This window comes from Lactuca virosa, chromosome 6 (assembly GCF_052849685.1).
Source record: "Lactuca virosa cultivar CGN04683 chromosome 6, Lactuca_virosa_CGN04683_v6, whole genome shotgun sequence".
Classification (NCBI taxonomy): domain Eukaryota; kingdom Viridiplantae; phylum Streptophyta; class Magnoliopsida; order Asterales; family Asteraceae; genus Lactuca; species Lactuca virosa.
Genome location: NC_136431.1, coordinates 230,028,207 through 230,043,216, shown reverse-complemented (window position 1 = coordinate 230,043,216; position 15,010 = coordinate 230,028,207).

Here is a 15,010-nt window from a genome sequence, read left to right as displayed (position 1 = left end):
TGTGACCTTCCCTGATCCAAGTGTGATTCTTGTTCTTTCGGTAGTATAGGCCTCTACTACCATTCACACCTACTCATACTCGTCCCAAGTATTGTCTTGCAGTTCTCCAAGTCACCATTCAACAATTTCACACAATCATTTAACACATCAAATGACAAAATAAAGGTTTCATATTATCTCTTGAAACAATTACATAGATGTTCAAGTTCACCTAGACTATGCCTTATATATTAGGCGACATCACATGATCCTATTTATACGGATACTCTATAGATTCTTCCTCTTAATTTCCTTGCATCGTCGCCTGCTTCATCAAGGATCATCTGAAATGCTCTTGCCTTTGGCGGTGCAGTTGGCTTTGTAGCTCCTTCCCTCTTTGGGCAGTCTTGCTTGTAGTGCCCTTCTTCATTACATCCATAACACACCCTTTTTTTGAATGTACACTCCTTGGCGTAATGCCCATGCTTCCCACACTTGAAACATGTCACCTCATCGCCACATTTTCCAGAGTGTCTCTTCTTGCACTTATCGCACCATCTCACTTCACCTTTTCCTCCTTCGGACTTCTTCGTACCAGACTTCGAGAATTTTCTCTTCTCGTTGGACCTTGAGGATCCATCGAACTTCCTTTTCTTACCGACTTCAGTTCCCTCCAGACCCCTTTCTCTTAACTGGGTCTCAACATTCTTGGCTCCTGTAACGACTGCCTTCAATGTGCTTGCCATTTTGACTGTTGGGCCAAAGTCTGATGGTAGTCCGTTAGCAAATTTCTCTATCTTGGCGAGTTCAATCGGCACCAGGTATGGGAATAACTTCATCTTCTCAGTAAACGCAGTAGCATATTCATCAATGCTCATTTTACCTTTCTTCAAGTTTTGGAACTCATTGTTTAGATCGATCAGATCTATTATGGAGCAGTACTGCATCTTCAACTGTTCCATGAATGCTTCCCAAGACATCTTCAAAGCTTCTCCTCGTGGCATCGTATCCGCCAACAATTTCCACCAGCTCAAGACTCCAGTCTTTAGTTGTCGAACCGCAAAGACGGTTTTCTGCTTATTGCTACAGTTGCAACTTTCAAATACCATCTCCATTTCGGAGATCCAGTCCATAATCTCCACAGGCTTTGGGTTTCCGGAAAGACTTGGTGGTTTGGCACCCACGAAGTTCTTATACATACGTCCATCTCGGTCGATTTCCCTCTCCGGGTCATTCCTTCTCACCACTGGGGGTTCCACTTGACTAACAGTGCGACTGTTATTCCCTTCTTCAGACTCTCTGTCATTCAGTTCTGGTTGTTCAACAGGAATTGAAGGTTCATTTCTGTTATTCAGCAACAGTTGTCTCATTTCTTCCCTTTGTTCAGCCATCATAGCCCGAATCATGGCTTGAACTCCAACCATTGTGACTGGCTCAGGTGCAACTTCGACTACCGACACCTACTCAATCACTTCGGGTTGAGGTCGTTGATTCCTATTTTCATTCGCGTTTCCAGCTCCACTTCGGGTTCTTGCCATTTCGATATATACACCAAAATCAGACGTTCGACGTGTAGTGACGAGAATTTAGATAGAAAAGATTTATTTAAGATAGACGTATAAATCTCCTTATTACTCCGAAACGTTACATGTTAGTTCTAATATCGTATTCGAACGCTTAGAATCCTAAACACATAAGGTTTCCAGATCCGGTCGGCAACAGACCATAGATCCGAACAAATAATAGCACATAAGGAAAGCATAAAGCATTTACCACATAAAAGCAATTTAGGCATCTTTCCTGAAATAAACTAGTGCTCGTGTCTAAAATATGGAAGACACTCATCTCACGATCATCGTTTAGCATTCTAAGTTCAAGTCTAGAAATCCTACAAATTCCTAGTTCGCTTAAACTAATGCTCTGATACCAACTGTGACATCCCCATTTTCACGGCCAGAAAAGACCGATTTTGTTTATGCTTTATAAAAATCAGAGTACCTCTTTTAATAAAAATGTTGCGGAATTTGTTCCCAGAAAAAAACATGATAAGTACGTTATCAAAGCATTTCCGAAGAAATGCATTTTCATTCATTTTAAAACATTTGGGATGTCATCGTCAATACAGAAACATAAGCGTAAACAGAACTTACATTCATTATCACTAGTGGTCTACATCTATTTAATCTCTCAGTGTAGTGCAACTTTATATCGACACCTGTGATACAAATAAACTGAGTGGGTCAGTTTGGGAAACCTGGTGAGTACATAGGGTTTTCAACCCACAATAATATAATTATTTTGTTTAATCATCAAACAATCAACCCGATTACCCATCCCCATTATCTTCTTTATTCTTAAGGATTATCCTAAGAATCAGTTATCCTTCATTCATTCATTCCTAAGGTTTTATCCTAGGGAATACGCGCGAAGTCCATTACTGCTAATGTCATCTATTAGGCACAGCTGCCAATATTATCCTTTAGGCGCAGCTGCCAGGATTGTGTTGTTCTCAACTAGCCGCAACTGCCAATATCATCTATTAGGCACAACTGTCAGGATTATGATGTTCTCTATTAGGCGCAGCTGCCGATATTATCCTATAGGCGCATCTGCTAGGATGTTTAGTGTACATCGCGTTTCAAAATCATCTACATGTTGTGGTGCAGCTAACAATATTCATTTATATCATCTTTCATACATCATCATTTATCTACCCATGTTCTACCCAATATTTTTGTAGATATAAAATACATCTATAACTTTAGATTTGGAGAAAAAAAAGTTCAGATCTGAAAAAAAAATACATCTACTGTCCAGATCTGAAGAAAAAGGTTCAGCTCTGTAAACAAAGCACATCTACAGCCTAAATCTGAAGAAAAAGGTTCATATCTGTAAACAAAGTACATCTACAGCCTAGATCTGAAGAAAAAGGTTCAAATCTATAAACAAAGTACATCTACAGCCTAGATATGAAGAAAAAAGTTCAGATCTGTAAACAAAGTACATCTACAGTCTAGATCTGAAGAAAAAAGTTCAGATCTATAAAGAAAGAAGTTAGATATTTCATCCAACATAGATCTCAAAGTATAAAATACATATACAACTTAGATCTTAAAAACAAAGAAGTTTAAATCTTTCATCTAGCACGGATCTCAAGAAGATATGCACACATAACACGCAATTTATATAAAATACTTCATATCTATGTGTAAGATGAAAGTAACTATGCACTCACTTGATACAGAGTGATTTGGACAACACCTCGCTTCTAAAAATAACCTTTTTTGACGAAACCGGGAAGTTTGCTTGAAAATCGGGCTCCGCGCGGGCAGAGTTTCAAACCGAAAAACTCTTTTTCTTGGAGCCTTCGGGATCTCCGGGGCTTCCTTCGGGGGCTAGGGGGTTTTCCTAGGCTTTAGGGAGGTAGTGAGAGAAAGTAGAGAGAGAAGGGAGTGGTAAATTGGTGAAGAATTATGGCAGCCCTCGGCCTCTTTTTATAGCTGAGGCCTCGGACGTACGCTGGGCGTAATGCTTGCTCCGTACACACGTGGCGAGACTTCGGTGGGGCGACGTGGCTTGTTGTGGGCCAAGGAAAAAGTCAATACGCGGGGCGTTCCTCCTTCGTACGCGGGGTGTAGTGCGAACGCTGAGCGTCCGAAGGTACGCTGGGCGTACCCCTTCGCACAACCTTCGTGATTTCCCACTCCAACTTCAAAAATTCATATCTTTCACGTACGAGCTCCGTTTTCGACGTTCTTTATATCCACGCGTAGGCGGGAACGTAGTCTACAACTTTTGCTTAGACTCCGTCGGCTATTTTTGACTTTATTTTAAAAGTTATATTTTTAACAGGCCGGGACAGGATTGGTCCGTTAAAAATCCATAACTTCTTCATCCGACGTCCGTTTTCGCCTGTCTTTTTATCGTTACGCTACTATTAACTAGATCTTCGTTTCTCGTTTAGGTTATGTCGGCTAAAAACCGCTCGATCTAATATTCGAACTTCGGGCTGCATCCTGCTAAGCCGAAACTTAGAAAAATCAGAACTTCCTCATACGAAGTCAGATTTGGGCGTTCTTTTTATGCACGCTCTCGGTTTAATGTTTTCTACGACTTTCGTTTAGATCGCTAAGGCTAAAAGTCGCTCTATCGTAAATTCATTATTTACGTCTCCTGGTGTCGTGTCGGTTCCCTCGCGAAACTTCGACGGGTCATAATTTCTTCGTTATAACTCGGATTTCGGCGTTTTTTATCTCCCCGGAGTCCTTGTTTCGACCACTACAACTTTCTTCATAGATATCGGGTTTATCTAACATTTTTATTTTGGCGCTTATTTTTATCCTTTATTTATTATATTATTATAGACAAGTAATAAGCATACAAAAACACATAATTCACATAATATTCAAGTAATTCGTCTTTATTACTTTAAAATGGGTTACAATAGTTGACCTAGACTATTACATCATCTACTAATGCTTTTCCCCAAAACACGGGCATTATACTATCAATCAATATCACATTTTTGTGCTTCTAAATGCTCTAAAACGTCTAAAAGGACAACTTATATGCATTAGAGTAATCCATACTCATAATACCAAGCTTATGGGACCAAAATAACACCATTTCATGGCTAAACAAGATCTAATCAACTCTTAATCAAGTTTAGAGCTTTTTACCTCCAAATGATGCCAAAATATGATGTGACGCTGGATCCAAAGTGTTCTACTCCTTCAAGATGATATTCTCTTCTTCCTATCTCCTTCAAGGTTACCAAAACACACACAAAATTCTCAAGAATGCTTTAAAATGGATTAGGGTTTGATTGGGGATGAAATGGGGCTGGAGGCTGATGAAAGGAAGAAGACTTGGGACTTAAGGATGCTTAAATAGGGTCTAAACCCTAAAAATTAGGGTTTCAGTCCATACCGAGAACGCATAGCGTCCCCAACGCCATACGTTCATAACAGACACATAACGTTCAACTGAGTATGCATTTTTCTTCAAATGCTACAAGGGACCCATTTTGTCAACATTTATCATAACCACAGTATAAAAGGAATACCTGGAAAACACAGTGTTACACAAAAAGATCATGTTATTATTATAAATATTACCAAACAGTTAATGACCTTGGATAATATTTTCAATAATGCATTGTTTGGATAGTTTATCATCCTTGTTGTCGCGAAACACGGTCTCAAGATCTTTCCATATTTACCATGCAATAACTTCATTTTTAGTAATCATTTGAAGAAGATATAGTGAAATCGTACCATATATCCACATCCTAAATATGGATCTGATACAATTTCACTAGTATTTCTTGGAAGATGCAGGAGTTGTGACATTATGTTCATCAAGATGATTGGACATCCCAAACATGTTGCAATGAGTTTTAAGTAGTTGAGGCCACACATCATATTTAGACGATCAAGATAGAAAATAAGAGGGTATGGAAGCTTTTATATTTGTGATTACATATGGTATTTTAGTGGAAACTGCATGATAGTCTTGAAATAAAGAAAGAAACATAAGAAATAAAGTTGCGAAAAGGCTGAGGTCTGAGAGGTGAGAGGGATAAAAGAAGTTTTAGGAGAAGATCAAGATATATTGTTCTTGGAAGATAGTGCCAACAGTCACAACAATTGGTAATATTACTATTAATACTAAGGTCCTTTTGGGTTACATGCAATGACATAAATAAGCAACTAATGAAATGAGAAAATATAGGGACTTGATTTGTTAATTAATTAAGTCTTTTATTAATTAAATGAAATTTGGAGATCTAGAATGTTCTAGATAAAGGAGTTTGAAAGTAAGATAATTACCAAAGATAAGGATAATTATTATGTGACCAGATAATTATCCAATAGGAGGTTAATAGCTTAGTTGCTTCCGTCGTGCGCCTTTGTGATCTTTTAGATCCCTCATAACCCAACAATCGTGTAACACCGAAATTTTAAACAATTTTTCACATTTTCAAAAACATACTTTCATTCATAAATATTATAAAAATGTCATTGTATCACATATCAATCCATAGAAACACAACCCCAAGATCATAATGTATAAAACTCCTCATGTGTGTACTGATCATGCCGACGCCTTCCCGCGATCCTCAATGGTACCTGAAACACATAACACAACACTGTAAGCATAAATGCTTAGTGAGTTCCCCAAAATACCACATATAACACATATTAGCCACTCGAGGCTGTAACTCTGTGGACCCTCCGGTCCTAACTCTGTGGACCCTCTGGTCCTAACTCTATGAACCTTCCGGTTCTAACTCTGTAAACTCTGGAACATACACGACATGAATCACATAGAAATGATGCAGTGTATCACAATCACATAAATAGCATACAAGATACTCTGTCACATAACTCTAATTACCACTCTAGGTAAAGTATAGTGAGAAGACTCACCTCGGGTACTCGGTAAATCTCGAGCTCGGTAAAATCTGGTCTAGCCCCCGCCTAATCACATGGAATAAGCACTCTAATCAATACAACCCTCAAGGCTAGACTAATCCCTCTCTTAGTACTCTCAGAAGGGTAAAAGACCATTTTACCCCTCTCATGGCTCAAAGACCTTAACATTGACCAAACCCTAAAAGTCAACAAAAGTCAACGGTCAAACTTTGACCAGACTCACCGAGTGCACTCGTGTGACTCGGCGAGTACATGCATGTCCTCATCGCCCGTGGTCCTCACTTGACTCGCTGAGTCAACCCTACACTCAACGGGTCATCACAGGTCGCGAATCGCGGGGAAACCCGACTCGACTCGTCGAGTCCCTTATGGGCTCGGCGAGTTCCTCCCATGAAAACACTCAAACGATCTTTTGAGGTCAGATCTGCTTCACCAACCAGTAGATCCAACCTTCTAACACTTGAAAGTCACGTAAAGGTTTAAACTTTACGTTCATGCAATGCTTATAAGACCAAAAATGGAGAAATAACCTTTAAAATGGGGTTTTACTCTCAAGGCTCACATGAAACCTCATAAAACTGGAAGCTTGGGACCTTTTGGACCTCTCAAGGTCCAGATATATCATCTATACCCAAAGGGACCTCATATGCTTCACAATCTAACTCAAAATTGTGCAAAGGAAACCCTAGATTCAAGGAATCTATCAACTACACGAAATGGGAAGGAACTTGTACCTCAAAACGTGAATCTCAGTGTGAACAACACAGATCCAAGCTCCACAATCGATCTAGCTTGGATTTTCCCACTCCTTCTTGCAAGATCACACCAAAGGATGAAGAATTAGCCTCCAAATGCTCTCTAAGCTCTCTTTTCTCTCTAGAGTTTTCACAGGGGAGTAGTGGCCGCAAATGACGGCCATAAGGGCCTTTAAATAGGGCTCAGGCCCTGAGATTTAGGGTTTCACTTTACAGCGCGGATTCGCCGAGTCCACGCATCGACTCGTCGAGTCCGATCATTAATCCAGACAAGAATTCGCGATCCTACTCGGCGAGTCTGAGCGCCTACTCGCCGAGTCCCTCCCTAAAACTCAAGATAAATACTTAAAATAAGATACCTGGGAATCCGGATGTTATAATTCTCCCCCACTAGAATCAGACTTCGCCCTCGAAGTCTTGTTCCTCAAACAACTCTGGATGCTGCTCCCGCATCTCCAACTCCGGCTCCCAGGTCAGCTCGGACCCTCTCCGATGTTGCCACTGGACTTGAACCAGGGGCACCTCCTTGTTCCTCAGAACCTTGATCTTTCGATCCACGATCGCAACTGGCCTCTCAACATAATTCAGGCTCACATCAACCTGAATATCCTCCAATGGCACCATCGCCGACTCGTCGGCTATACACTTCCTCAACTGAGATACGTGGAAGGTATCATGAATCTGGCTCAACTCCGCAGGTAGGTCCAAACGATATGCTACCCTGCCCACCCTCGCGGTCACCCTGAATGGACTAATATACCGGGGCCCCAGCTTGCCCCTCTTCCTGAATCGAATCACTCCTTTCCAAGGAGATACTTTCAGGAGTACGAAGTCTCCAACCTGAAACTCGAGCTAGGATCGTCGCCTATCCGCGTAACTCTTCTGGCGACTCTGAGCTGTCAACAACCTCTGCCTGACCTGCTGTATATGCTCTGTCGTTTGAAGCACTATCTCAGTGCTGCCCATCACTCGCTGCCCTACCTCTCCCCAACAGATGGGTGTCCGACACCTCCTCCCATACAACAACTCGAAGGGAGGCATACCAATTCTCGAATGGTGACTGTTGTTATAGGAAAACTCAGCCAACGGCAAATACGTATCCCAACTCCCTCCGAAGTCCAACACACATGCCCGAAGCATGTCCTCGAGCATCTGAATCGTCCGCTCACTCTGTCCGTCCGTTTGTGGGTGGTAAGCGGTACTGAAATGCAGCCTCGTGCCCAACTCCGCGTGGAACTTCTTCCAGAACCTGGAAGTGAAACGTACATCCCGATCTGACACAATCGAGATCGACACTCAATGCCGCGATACTACCTCCCTCACATACAACTCTGCTAGCCTCTCTGCAGAAGGGCTCTCACTGATAGCAAGAAAGTGAGCGCTCTTCGTCAGTCGGTCGACGATCACCCAAATTGCATTGACACCCCTCGCAGTCCTCGGCAATTTGGTGATGAAATCCATAGAAATTTGTTTCCACTTCCATTGGAGAACCTCAAGTGGCTGCAACTTGCCATGCGGACGCTGGTGCTCGGCCTTCACCCTGCGACAGGTCAAGCACCTCTCTACGAACCACGCGACATCCCTCTTCATACAGGGTAGGGCTGTCAAATCGGGCAGTCGTGTCGTGTTTTTGTCTAACACGACACGACACGACAACGTTTTGTATAACACGAACACGACACGACACAATGTCGTGTTTTTTTTCATTAACACGAAAACGAACCAATTAAAACACGAAAACACGACAAGACACGACAAAGATAATATTACATAACTATTAGTGTATTTCATTCATACTTAAATATATATAACACGACAAAAACGACAAAACGAAAAACACGACAACCACATGCTTAATCGTGTCAATTTCGTGTCGATTTATGAACATGAACACGACACGACACGACATCGTGTTTTTTAATCTTGACATGAACACGACACGAACACGGATTCAATTTTTGATTTCGTCCCGATTTCGTTTCGTTTCGTGTATTTTTGTCGTGTCGTGTCATAAATTGACACCCCTAATACAGGGACACCAATACTCCCTCTTCAGGTCCAAAATACATCTTAGTGGCCCCGGGATGGATCGAGAACCTCGATCTATGCGCCTCCTCCATCAGAATGGTACATGCCCCGCCTTCAAACGGCACCCAAATTCGACCCTGAAAGGTCATAATCCCACGGCTATCGGCAACGAACTCAGATATCTGCCCGATCACCCGCTCTCTTTTGCGGTTCTCCGGTCTCATGGCCTCTACCTGAGCCTCCCGAATGGTGTCCAACACCGGAGCCATCACTATCAATCTCAAACAAACATCTCGTATAGGGGCACTCTTCGCCCTGCGACTCAGGGCATCGGCTACAACATTAGCCTTGCCCGGGTGGTACAGGTATTGGGTTTTGAGCATTCTAACACTCCTAAGTGTACATGCAACCCTAAATACCTTGGATCTATGTTTTCTCTATTATACATGCAAATATGAATATTCCAAGGTATTACCCTATCTAGCATAAAATCCTTGATACTTGGGTAATATAACAAGTTAGAATACATACCTTTTAATGAAGCTTGAAGTCTTGAACTTTAAGAGATTAGCCCCAATAGTGTGGAAGCCTCAAGTGGAATCACAAATCACCAAAACACCTTGGAAAACCTTTAGAGAATATGGATACTTGGCTCACACTTATGAAATCGGTTATTGCCCTCTTTAGTGTATCCACACTAGCCACTAGCCGAATTTCATGAACCATAAGACCCTTTATATAGTGTGGAGGATTAGGGTTAAACCCTAATACCCATGACCTTTCATTTCCTAGGATCCATGGGTTAAAGCTCCATGGACTATCCATGAAGACTTAGCCCAACCTAAATGAATTTGGCCCACTACACATATATATCTAAGAGTTCATATTTAATTAGTTCCTTTTGATCACTTAATTAATTATAAATTAATTATTGATCAATACTAATTAAATAATATGATTATATATTAATATATTAGAACTTATAATATATTAATATAAATCATAAATATACTATTCTCAAAAGACTATCCATATAAATTGTGCCGGTGAAGTGCAACCCAAATGGACCATGCCGGGTCGGGTCAAGTACATACCAAATATAGTTATGGACTTAGACATTAATCCAACAGTCTCCCACTTGGATAAGTCTAAAACTATTATTGAGTATGACTTCAAAAACCAACTGGCAATCGTAGCTCTTAAAGCCGCTGTCGAACTCTGATCTTGTCAACGAACTCTGACCTTTGTCAATGACTTGTCCATTAGATAAGGGATCATATATTCCTCCATTCTAGATATCATATGGACTGAGACATGGATTATAATCATTCTCTCTATCCATTTGTTGTTTCCCGATTTTTGATTTATGACGACTGACTGATTGAACAAATCAAATCAGTCCTGGCTTGGCCAAGCACTCACATGTGTCATCACTAAATCATCGAGGGGCCCACAGATATCGCTTTTATCCCGAAGGTAAAAGGAATGGATAAACTTCGACTCATATGGCTTGTTCTACTACTTGTTCTATCATACACAAAGGCACGTTTTATAACATCGAGTTACCGAATGCGTTTTCGTGCAATCAATGTACAACCAACTCATAGTAACAACTCATATCTCTAGGTTTGAAGAATATAAGATATTATCGTCTCATGATCACTCGTGATAAAATCCATGAAGTGATTCAAATGAGCGCGGGTTGAATCCAATACTCAGAACTTATGAGCACTCATGAGTGTTGTAGCACAACTTTTTCCACCAACTTGGACCTCTACAAGCCAACCCATGACAGTCTTGATTCATATCTACTTCCAACATATGACCGACTGTGGATGGTTTGAATAACTTAGTCATTCCGGAAGAATAACCTAGTTATTATGGAAGTCAAAACATGCAAAGTGAAACACAAGAACAAATGAATCAAATATGGTATCAAACCCTATGAATATAAATAGACCACTTTTATTTATCACCATACTGATTACTCATTATTCATTGTTTCGGTTTTATCAACCTTATACTTGAATTAAAACACTAGGTGTCCCGTGCTCCAAGCATGTACACTATGTTTTCTAAACAATAGCTTTGCCATACACCAAGTATGAACTCTATGTTTGTCGATGATCCTTTTCTTTGTGAACTAGATCAATTGAACATAATTTCAATGATTCTCTTTTCACACTCCCAAATCCTTGTCTTAAATGTAAGAATTCCAAATTCCTATCATTTATCGAAATCTGTTTAGATTTTAAACTTATATGCATTGTTCCTCTTGTAATTATTATGCACAAAGCCACAAAGGCTTGGCAACAATCATTACAGAGTATCCCAATGGAGAGCAATTCCATGGAAACGATGTCTCAAACTCAAAGCGCATTGCTTTGAACATGCTTCTTGCATTAAGTTTCTTTAACCTTACACAGATTGCTTCCACCTATGAAGACAACTTTATATTCCCATTTTGACTACCACTTCTGAACAAGAGTTGCCTCTTTTCAGACTATGTCAATATGGTCCTTCCAATATTAACAGTATACTTCCAACTGTCCTTGAGCAACCAATCTTTGGTAAACCTTAGATTGTCCTCGACAATTGCTTAATCACTTTAGTCATATCTAATTCTAGACATTGTTCCCCTTAATGCCCCAAGGCATTTGGAAAATTCAGAAAGGATAAATATTATAGCACATGTAATCGATATTGTACCCAAAGTAAATGGGACACGATTCATGATGTTTCATATAAAGACATGGTTCTAGACCAGTCTTTTTCCATAATAATTTTTTGTTTGCCATATTCTCAAAATTTGACTATGAAAAGGGATGCCGTAATCATAATCAAATTTTGAGAACGCAATATATAGAATTTTCTTAAGTTGAACCAATCCAACATGAAATTCATATATATATATATATATATATATATATATATATATATATATATATATATATATATATATTCTTGACTAAAGGTGATTAAAATCTCAATATAAGCTCTTTAGAATGATTATAAACTCAATCTAAGCTTTTTAGAATTGAAATGAAGTATAATTTCCTCTCCCTTAATTATAGCAAAACAACTTTTTCAACCCCTGCAACCTCACGAATTGAAACTTTTGTTTTCTATAATTAACATTGCTAACTTGCAATACTTATCATAATTATCATGCTCCCACTAACATGATGATTATTAGCATAACACTTATGCTCCCACTAGCTTTGACATGTATCCAGAAAACAGCTGGACCTCTAGAAGTCAATACTTTATTGACATTTTTACCAAAGTTCAGATTTCTGATACTAGATTGCTTTGATAAGACTTTATCAAAATCATACACCTTATCTTAGATAGATCACAGGTGTGTCTAAACAATTTCAGAACTCTGAAAAGGGATGCCATAATCATAGTCTCAATTGTTTAGACCTTTTGCCATTTCTCATAAGTCAATGTTAGTGTGCCGGTTAACCACACACGCTCCACTAACGACTTTGAGAACTGCAAATATCACAATTGCTATCTACTTAAAATCTACTTAGTGAAAGAATTTCCTCACCATCATTTTCATGAATCGGAGAGAAACCTTATGACACTTAGATTTTATGGTGTATGTGTTCTTATCCATGTGAATTTGTCAAACCATAATCACAAGACTAGGTTAGTGACAAATCCTAACTCATATGGATTGAACTTGTGCAATCTTAACCTCTTGCCACCTGGCAGCACAAGGGCCTGCCATTGCTTCCAAGTAGTTATGCAAACAATTGAGAACATGTAGAACTCGAATACATATAGCCAACTTAACTGGAATGGGCACAAAAATGTCAACACGATAGGTTATAAACCTCTAGTTGTGTGCTAGTGATGAAATATAGGTTTTATTCTTGATTACTTCTTGAAACCCTTTCAGGATCTTTTAGACTCCCACTGTCTCCTTGACCTATAAGACTTTCTTGCCAAATATTCAAGATATAGTGTGGATTCTAATCAAGACAAACACTTAACACAATTGGCCTAAGTTGGTCTCTGTTTTATCCAAAACATCACAACTTACCAAATTCAAATGTACAAGAGTAGAAAACCTTTTACTCTTACATTTCACTAGTGTTAATAAACCTTCTTTAAGATGTGTCACTCAAGTTACATTTGTGGTGGGATTGATCAGTGCACAAGAATGTGTACTCGATCCCTTAGTCCTTTACTTGACTCACACATCCATGTGAACAAGTAATTAGTCTTAATTTTCCAATGCTTGAAAGTTCTCATTCATCATACTATACAACTTGCATGATTCCAAGTTTCTATCCAACTGAAACTTGGGTGATGAGAATCTTTCCTTATTTGGAAAATTTAGACACTACCACAAATGAAAGAATCAAATTCATATTTCCACTCTTGCTATTAATGGAATCATATAAGCAACAATTTTTTTCCTTTTCACAAATGCCATTGTAAGGATATTTTAAAATAAATAAAATCAATTTTTTTTCTTTTATTTTAAAAACTTTGTGGAAAAACTATCCTTACAGTGCAAAAGCACATGAAAAACTTTGTTGTTATCTATTCCTAAGCAATATATCATAGCTTCTAAGCAACAGCTCAAAATTCTGATCACAGAACCATGCGATCGAGATCCATCTTCGCGATCAGAATCAGCATATACTTCCTTTAAGTTTCTTCACTTTTCTTTGATTCTTAAAACATCAACATGTGACCCAGTCACATCATGTAACAAGAATCTCAGAATAGAAACTTAACAGAGTTAGATAGTGGACTTTACCTGAAGTAGAGTCAATCTTCTTGACTTGATCAACCTTATGATCTTTCAGGTAAATAGGCTGCTTCGCAATCAATGCCCCTTCCTTTGGCAAGAGAAACATAGGGACTCTTTGGGAATGGTACATGGGACTATCGCAGACTTAGCCGTTCTCTTTACCATTTGGTCAACCTAGTTGACTATGGTCAATCCCTTTCCTTGGGAAGAGAAGGCTTTTCTAGATATCCAATGTTACCATTGTCAATGTCCATGGTAGTTTGGGAAGTTGATCTACTAATCAAATTTGCTCTCCCAGTGCTCCAAATTATTGCTGATTCAGCAGCACCAAGCAAATAGACAAGATCATTAAGGGTCATGTCATAGTCTGTTTCATAGTAGTCCCAAAGGAATTCACTATGTGACTTAGAAAGTGATTGAACCACCAACTTTCTCAAGAGTTTGACACCCAACTCTCCCGGCTTGTCAATATGTGACTTCATCTCCAAGATGCGATCACACATAGACCTTGCTTGCCAATAGGGCTTGAGTGACCTTGAACTTGTGGGTTAGGGAGAATAATTGGAGGAGGTGGAGGAAGTGAAGTACCAAGAGATTTGGGAGGATCATAGATGTCTGAACCAGACATCTTTTTGGGAGATATTCAAGATAGTTGATCTAAAGTCCTTAATATAACACCCAATATGAAATATTAAGGCTAGGACCCAGCAAACTATTTTATAACTTGGAAGAGGGATGCCGTAATCCAAGCTATAAAATATTTGAAGGTAGGTGAATGACGATTCACCAATTTCCACCAAGATAAACGAAATGTATTATTAGGTTTTAATTGGTTTTGAAACTCCTAGATTCTTTTGAGATTCATTGAACTTTTCAAAGGCATGTTTCAATCTCGAGTGTGCCCTTCAGGTTTTGTGACTAGGATGCCGAGGATCACAAAACAAGGTGTGAATAACCATGCAAATATACTTGGTACCCTTAATATTTACCCCTCAATCGATGTCCCGGTTAACCACACACGCTCCACTGATATTATG